The 8,304-nt window shown below is 44.8% G+C and overlaps 1 protein-coding gene across 1 annotated transcript in view; it reads left to right on the forward strand.

Moving 5' to 3' along the window:
* The window catches only part of GAL (galanin and GMAP prepropeptide), a 214,352-nt gene that overhangs the window by 153,903 nt on the left and 52,145 nt on the right, over positions 1–8,304 (forward strand). The gene's annotated exons all lie outside the window — the stretch shown is intronic.

Below are 8,304 nucleotides of genomic sequence, written 5' to 3' on the forward strand. Positions count from 1 at the left end.
ATTTAACATGACTTCATTGCAGGCGAAGGCCTGTCTAGGGAAATAGCACTACCTGTTTCTCACAGAAAAATATTCGTGGTAAACAGGTTCACCTGCTGTGGCATCACAAACTGCTATTGTACTATGTATTATCTTTGCTTGGTTTACAATCTCTTTCTTCCTGGAAGACAGGTTAAAGGTCTGCAGCATTATTGCCTTATGCCATTTTAGAAGAGTATGTGTAAGCTCTGCTGTTCAAAGAAACAAAAGTCAGGCTGGCTATGTTTATGGGGTGCCAGGGCACAGGGACACCTGTGTTCTCTCTAGATGCTCTATCACACCTCTTTATTCATCTGTTCCCAGAGACTTGTCCAGGGAGCTGCCCCAGCAAACTGACAAACCAGATGAGATTCTCCATCCTGAAGCACATCCAACAACCATAGCGTCATGGTTTATGGGGAAAAAGCAAGCAAGCCTCTGCTGCTCCAGGCAGTCAAGGTACTTCCAGTTTGGAGACCAAGAGATAGATATTCCAAAGCAAAAGCAAAAAGCCCTTCTCCCACTGATAGCTGCAGCCAGAAAGCATGGGGCAGTCTGCAGGGAGGCTGGTCTCCGCTGGAAGTTGTACCCATTCCCCCTGCCAAAGCCACACTCCTGCATCCAGAGGGATAGTGGTACAGCCAGACAGCAATGTCTCATACAAAGGACAGTTGAAAAATGGGCAGGGCCATTCCAGCCTTTCTTTACATCCTGAATTTGAGCAAAAAAATAAAAGCTTTTTCAGATGGAAACTCCACAGCGGAACTTGCTTCCACATCAGTAAGGGATAAGGTAGTATAATATACCAGAAGCTGGTATAAACTTCGCTGCTTTTCAGACAGCCTAAAACTTCTGTTCAGAAGATAGCTGTCACCTGTTTAATTTAAGCAGCTTTACCCATTTTTCCTCACTGCTTGGCAGTATCCTCCCTCTGATCTCACTCCTAAAACTGTCTTATTGAGATCAAAACTTCCAGGAAGAATCAGTGTTTTGAGAGGCTCAGAGCACACTCAGTGAGTGCAAATTCTTCAGAGATTCTTAACTGCTAGAAACCTTGCAAACACCTTGAATATCCTATAATGTGTTTACAACTATTGACTTTTGAAAGTCAACTTTTTTTTGCTGGCCTAACATGGGCAGAATTTTACAAGGTAACTCTGGACCAAAGGGGACACACTGCCAGGTGTCCAGTTTCCATCTCCAAACAGAAGTGCTCTTTTTGTTGTTCAAGGATTGACATTTTTTAACAACTACATTTTCTTTGGTTACAAGAGACTCCAGACAGGCGGGCATTAAGACCAGAAGAAGTGGACTAGACTTAGAAAAGAAGTTACTTGGCATTCCTGAATCTGTTCAAACATTTGTAGTGGTGAAAGGGCTGGCAGGGAAGTTGCTGCCTTCCTCCATCTCCTATGCTGACTCTTGTGCTCTTCATTCAGCAGCTCAGTTCAACTCTACATGAAATATGGGGGTTGCCCTGTTAATCTTCTGCTAGCATAGTTGAATTTATGAAGCACAGGATCCAGAGGTCACAGGAGAGGTGTGAGGAGGGGGAAATATAACCTGCCCTAATGGCTCTTGAAAAAGCTTGAGCTTGCTGTTGACTTGTAACCTCACTTGAGCATGAGCAATGTGCTGAGGCATTCCATCAAAAAAGGTCCACAGGCAGACTCATCTTACTGTCCGTATTCTGTAAACAAAGTAATAGGCAGACCCTGGCACCTTCATGCTGGTCTACCAGTGTCACCTTCCAATAGAATAAGACATTCAGACAATGATGTCAGAGGCCCTCTCTGGAAAGCTGTAAACCAAAATAAAACAGATTACAGGATATTCATCATACTGCTTTGGCTTGTATGAGCTTAGTCATGAAATCTTTGTAACGAGAAAGTGGCAATATAGAAATAAATGTTTACAGATAAAGTAGGCTTCCTCCAGTAAAAAGGTATTTTAATCTCTCATTACAGCAAGTGGAAGAAACAAAAAGTCTGTGTGCAAGATCACTCTGTGAGAGTGTGGTACAAGTTCCTGCAGGCACAGGATGGGTACCTCACACAGCAGAAGTGATAACGTCCCCTTTGAATGAGGCAGCATCTCCGATGGGTGCACCAGCCACCTGCTGGTGCTGGTAAGGGCCAGCTGCTACCAAATAGAAGGAAGAATTTTTTCACCATGAGAGTGGTGAGGCACTGGAACAGGTTTTCCAGGGAAATTGTGGGTGCCCCATCCCTGGAGATGTTCAAAGCCAGGTTGGATGGGGCCTTGGGAAGCCTGATCTAGTGGGACGTGTCCCTGCTCATGGCAGTGGGGCTGGAACTGGATGATCTTTAAGGTCCCTTCCAACCCAAACTATTCTATGATTCTATAGTAAATGAGAAGCAGCTGTATGACTTTTCCCATAGTGCTGTACCCCATCCTGTCCTGTCTTTGTATCACGGCAGATTCAGGAGGCCGAAGGGATGGAAGGAAATTAATTATTTTGTTTGGACATGCACAACAGGGGGATCTCAGAGATCTCACACACGTCTAGGAGCGGACAGTTTATTTTCAGCCTAGTTATGTCTCCTGATAACCTTGGGCATATCAGCTTGGATCAAAGTTTTGGAAGTGAACACACTTACTTGGGCACCTAAGTCATCTAATCAGACAACTTGTTTTTTCACAAGAGCTGTGCACACGTAAGCTCCAATGGACCTCCTGTGCAATTGCTGGTGATCATGTCTTCTGCAAATCTGCTTAGTGTTTATGTAGGTGAATAATGGGGGTTTAAGCATGGACAACATATTTGAGCATTAGACTGGAACACTGCGCCTCAGTTTGTGTGACCTGGGGTTGCTGCTCTTCCAGGACTGCCCTAAGAGTGAAGTCTTGCCTCTGAAAGGAGGGGCGGATTTGATGCTGTGGAGTTGGGCTTTTGTGACTGTCTATGGTCCCAAAGAGGGCCACCAAACCAAGCTGAGCATCTGCGTTGTAATACCAAGCAGCTATGACACCGATCCAGGTGGCAGAGCAACGAAGTGCAAAAGGCAGATCTGGTTACACTCCTCTGTTCCTGAAGTTGATAACCTCCATCCCACACCCGTGACCTAAGCTGATGCTTCTCTGTCTCTCCAAGCTGATGACTGTGGTGCATGCTCAATAATTCAGCAGGGCCACAGCTCATCTTTCCAGAGAACCAGGTCAGCCTCTTTCTCTTGAGTCCCAGCCTAGAGAAGAACATTTCCCTTCAAGACAGATGGCAGCCACTCTCCACCTGGTTTAGAAAATAATTACTTTCCCTGTGGCTGCAAACATGATAGTCAACACAAATTAATCCAGGGAAGACAGCAGAGGTGACTGTATAGATATTATGTTGACACCACAAGGTAATGAGGTTCTGCACCCTCCTGTGAACAGGAATAGGCACAGATAAAAGTTGGTGGATCAGAAAATGTACCCAGGGCTGGGGATTTAAAAAATCCAGAGTCCTGAATGAGCAAATCCAGTACACCCAGCATCGTGACATCCATCAACCACTTCCCTCATGCTCTGGTGTCTACACAGGGGCATGGAAACCAAAAAGGCTGCATCATCACTCCAGAGCTCCAGCAAGAAGAGGGAGAGCATGTCATCTCTTGCCTTCAGCTCCTGGAGACTTAGGGAAGCAGCCAAGGGTTTCCAGCTCACACAGTCCACGCCTTTCACCTGGGCAGTACTGCTACCTTCCCATCAGTATGCAGAAAGGAGCCTATATATTCTTCAGTGAGGTGACTGGTAGTCAGCTTAACTCCTCTCCCCCATAGTCTCACCTTTCATAAGGCAATAAAAGAGCAGTGAGAAAGAAGAATGCCAAGATAAAGAGGAAAACATTTCCCAACTTAGCATTTGACTGATCAACTCAAAATTGCACTAGCTGACACCACCTCAGAAAACAGACAGCCCTCAGCAGTAAAGGTAAGAGGTTAGGCAAGCTACTATGGCTTGTCTGCCCTCCCTCCTGCCTCTGTGACTGGCAGTCAAGTGAAGTGTAAAAGTTAACAGCTCATCAGCAGCTGAGAAAGGTAAATGAGAAATAGCTGCACTTACTGCTTTGGCATGGCAGAGGAGTAGTGAAGAACTCTGGAACCTCTCCTTATTTAGGCAATTAATTCTGCTTATCTGTGTCCACCTTCAGACATCCCATAGGTAGTAGGATGAGTAAGCATCTCCACTAAGGAGGAAGCCCACCCTTCTCTTGAATATTTAGGTGAAGCTGTCACAAATTAGCTGCGAAGTGGATTATTTGGGTATCTTTGAAAACTGTTGTCCATTTTGGGTTGTTGCCTTCCCTCTTGTATTGCTTTGGGTGTCCCTACAGAAAGAGGCCTGCAGCACTGAAAATATTACCAGCGTTTTCCCATGGCACAGAGGTTTCAGCAAGTCCTTGAATGGTAGAGCTGGAGAAAAGAGAAGCACTGGATGAATAGATGAAGGGGAACTTCCTTGTTTTCCAGTCTGCTTTCAACATTTCAGGCTTGCAGAGGCTGTCTGTATAGATTTTGCATCAAGAAATCTATTGTGACCTGATCTCCCTGAAAGGGTGCAACTGCACACACAGGGAAATCACCATCCACAAACACAAAGGAAAGCAGCCTTTCGCAGGAGGCACTGGTGAATGATCTGAAGGTGTTAAAAGTCAGAAAGTTCCTAGGGATGCAGTAACTATAGGAAGTGATGCGGTAGGAGAGGCCATGGGGAAGCCCATGGCCAATGTTGTGAAAGCCTAGCACAGACAAGACAGAAATGCTGATACTTTCTTGGTGTAGTCTCAATATTATTTTTCCCTTCTTCTTTTCCCCGTGTTCCTGCCCTTAGGAATTCACCTTGACCAGCAACATGAAAATAGAAGCCAAGTGTCACGTGAGACTGTAGATGAGAACTTCCCCAAAGAAACAATATACCCTCATTGTAACTCCCTTCCCCAGAGCTATGCAATGGGAATGGCTTTTGGGAGGGCTCAGCCGCCTGTCATCCTTTCCCTTGCTTCGTCCCACAGGACCAGTGGTTAGTCATAGTCCACTGAGGTCCCTCCCCGTCTCCTTCCTTTGCCACATCTTTGTGCCGTCACTTGCATCTGTGTCTCACCCCTCAACCACACCAGGAGGTTTAACCTGAGGCAAATACAACAAAACAAGCAAGCAAGCAAACCTGTCTCCCAAGCATTAATTACACATGGAGCAGTTCCCAGGCAAAGCGCAGCAGAATGGATTCATCTACAGCAGCTGGTGGGACAAGCTGCTGTCAGGAAGTCACTGCAGATGGTGACGGCATGGAGCTGGGCTGCACAGTGGGGCAAAGAAGATCTGCACCAAGTCTTCCTTATTTTTCTGCATGTTGGGGTCATTTCCTTCAGAAAGGCAAGCATCCACCTACTGATAGGTGCTGGGGTTTCCACAGCAGTAACAAGAAAGCAGGTGATGCAGGCTCCTGTACCAAGTTTGTTACAAGTTGCGTGTGTCTAAGAGCTCTTAGAATCTTAGTAAAATATTAAACTGTGGTGTGGTTTACCCTTCCTGAGTCATCTCCTGAGTAGTTATTGCCAGACTGAAAACAGACACTTCTCAAACAGACAAATGTTAGCAATGACTCACTGTTACAGGACCCCTCAAAAACACTCCCAAGTCATAAAATCACGCACCTGACTTTCCCTTCACACTGATGTGAATAATACATGGCTCAGCCAAAGTCATGGGAAATTATTCATTTGGAAGATGAGGGCTGTGATAGGATTTCTAGGTTAGGAGTGCAAAGAATAAGTTACAAAATTGAAGGAAGAGCTGCTGCAATAGAGACTGGTTGCTAGTAGAAGTCCCTGATCTTGGGACTAAACTCAGTTAAAATTTTCATTGCCGAGCCCCTCCAGAAGAAATTGGGCAGATTTTGAAGGTGTGCCACTAGCACAGAGGTCAGATGCATCCCTCCTCTGGAGTGGAGGACCAAAAATATGATCTTTAAAGGTTGAATAAACAAGCCAGACCCATCAGCTAAGCAGAAAGTAAATGGGTCAAATTTAAGAACATAGAGAATACAAAAAGTAAGATTACATACTTAAGAAATTGTCGCCTAAAAAATTGCTGGTGGCTGATCAGCTGACAATGGCAGAGAGAACAAGACCAAGACCCATAGAACATGTACTGTTCATATGATGGCTCTGCAGTGAGCCTATGAATGATACTAACGTGATCCCAAGATGTATTCATCAACATATTTTCAGCTGAGAGAAGATATTTAATACTTGGTAATGGTGATCCATTCTTTAGATTGTGGCATAGAATTCTGTAAGACATATTTAATAATAAAAAATGAAACTGCAAAATGTGCAGAAAAAAAGGCCATTAGGATAACAGAGGGAAAATGGAGACTACTGTAAGAGAAATAATTGAAAGATTATAGCTTGCTCACGCTGGCAAACTGAGGCCTGAGTTAGGATATGATTTCACTAAAATAAACACAGCAGAAGTCAAAAGGAGAGGAGATTTTTTAAAAATTTAAGGTCAATACTGCACAAGAAAATTGAATATAAAGTAACTATAAATATAATTTATGGTAAGCAGCAAAAAACCTTGCAGCAGGACGTTAGCACAGCTTTGTGCTGAGAAAAAAAGCTGTTATTATAACTGCCCCCACTCCAAAGGCTAGGCTTGATCAGCTGGTGAATGGGCTCATCCCTTCACAAACCTTCAAAAAAAGAGAGGGGGAGGCAGAGCTAGAGAGGCACATCAAGTGGTCCTCAGCCCTGCTTTGGTAGGTGTTATGTTACCTGGCACAGGCAGAAGAAACATCATGCCCTTCAGGTTTGCAGGAAACCCTTGACAGAGATTTTGTAACATAACACCACTACTGAGGCAGATTGGATTGTTGCCAATAGACAAAAATAGCAGACCAGGCTGTTGAGAGGCAGTTCTGCCAGTGTGGATATCCAAGCATGGTTGCTGGTTTACAAAGTGGATGGGGCCAGCTGCTCCTGAGCAGCATGCTCCTGTGTTGGGAACTGCACTGTCTCATCTGATTCCAGACTGAGAGCTTTAAATATTCATCCAGGAAAAAGCGTATCCTTCACGTGTGTAACAAGGGAGAGTCCCCAGCAGAGTGCCTCAGGCAATGCAGAATAAAAGAAAGAGACAACCTTGTTGTTTTTATATCTCCTGCATGTTTTTAGATGATGTGCCGGACAGCAAGGTCAGCTCTCCCTTTACTGCTCGCACAGTCTGCAGGTGGATCCTAAAGACCTGGTATAGAGATGGAATGTAAGGGTGGAGTGGGAAACACACATGCTTCTTCTAACAAAGATTCATACAGTCAACAAGGAAAACAAACACCTCTCTGCGCTACAGATATACGTGTTTCCTGCTGCTCTGCCACCTATTTTAATGGTTAAGGCTTTGCCTGTATTTTTTTATATCCTACCATAGCCAGACCAAAGCAATTCCCTTTCCCCAGTACAAGTCACTACTACACAAATATCAGCATCAGGCCACAGAAAGCCATGAGGGGTACTGAAAAATAATATTTCCACGATATTATGTTCCCATAGCATTTGTCAGCCAGGAGAGGGAAATGTGTCTCTAAGGACTCAATAAATCCTGTCAGAATACATGAGGCTGAAGGTACAGAAAGAAGCAGCAAGAATTGAAACACTGGACACCAGCACGGTCCCCAAAACTGCAAAGCCAGCTGTTATTTGATATGCAGCTGCTGCTCATCATCTCTTTTCAAAGATATGCCACTTAATACCATCTCACATTTACTGCTGTTGTTTGAAGTGATGCAATATTTCATTACAAATAATGTCTAAGCACGTTACAAGCACTCCTTGCTTTCCTCAAGATCTACGACAGAGGGATAAGAAGAGTTTACCCAGGGGCTTTAGGACCGTTTACAGACAGAGGGGGTGGATGACACTGGTGTATCTGTTGAGCAGAGGAATTCGATCATGGACCTCCAAATAGAAGCAGGAAGGGACAAAACACACAGGAGTTACGGCAGGCAGCCTTTGTGTTCCTGCAGCCCCAGCCAGCACCATCCCTGAGACAAGAACACTGCAACAAATGGACTGCAGCCCATCTATATGAGAATGTGGGGAGTAGCCAAGTGTTGCTTATCAGTGAGGGGCGACTACCACAAGTTTTCACTGCTGTGGTGGTGGGGTTCTTGCCATGTAGGCAGCCTCTGGACATGCTACCAAGTGCTTTCATTCAAAAGGATTGCTGTATCCTAAGAGCAGAGAACCCATGATTTTGAGATCATAGAATAACTTGGGTTGGAAGG

This window comes from Phaenicophaeus curvirostris, chromosome 5, assembly GCF_032191515.1.
Source record: "Phaenicophaeus curvirostris isolate KB17595 chromosome 5, BPBGC_Pcur_1.0, whole genome shotgun sequence".
Lineage (NCBI taxonomy): Eukaryota > Metazoa > Chordata > Aves > Cuculiformes > Cuculidae > Phaenicophaeus > Phaenicophaeus curvirostris.